This window comes from Morone saxatilis, unplaced genomic scaffold (genome assembly GCF_004916995.1).
Source record: "Morone saxatilis isolate NCDOM2014 unplaced genomic scaffold, NCSU_SB_2.0 Contig20, whole genome shotgun sequence".
Classification (NCBI taxonomy): Eukaryota; Metazoa; Chordata; class Actinopteri; family Moronidae; genus Morone; species Morone saxatilis.
This window is the reverse complement of record NW_023339763.1, coordinates 3,442,279-3,442,544: the sequence shown is the minus strand read 5'-3', so window position 1 is coordinate 3,442,544 and position 266 is coordinate 3,442,279. Positions and strand designations below refer to the sequence as shown.

General features: G+C 35.0%; 1 protein-coding gene across 3 annotated transcripts in view; it reads right to left on the bottom strand.

Annotated features, from left to right (window-relative positions):
- rabep1 (rabaptin, RAB GTPase binding effector protein 1) overlaps positions 1-266 on the bottom strand; it is a gene marked incomplete at its 5' end in the record, with an annotated part of 25,119 nt that overhangs the window by 2,076 nt on the left and 22,777 nt on the right.

Here is a 266-nt window from a genome sequence, read left to right as displayed (position 1 = left end):
GTCAGAGGATGTGTCATCCTCTGACAGCTCATCCTCTGACTCTTTAATTCTACACAAACATGAAGGCAGGGCAGGTTCTCTCATTGAATTACTCTCACATTTGAAGAAATATATTTATAAAACAGTCAAAAGGTTTCAATTAAAGGTCAAATAAGGCATTTTTATTGGTCTGTTTTGATCATCTTTCACTCGTATGTTCTGCTCTTGACTGTTTTATATCATCATGAACTGAATATATCTGAGTTTTGAACTGTTGGTTGGACAAA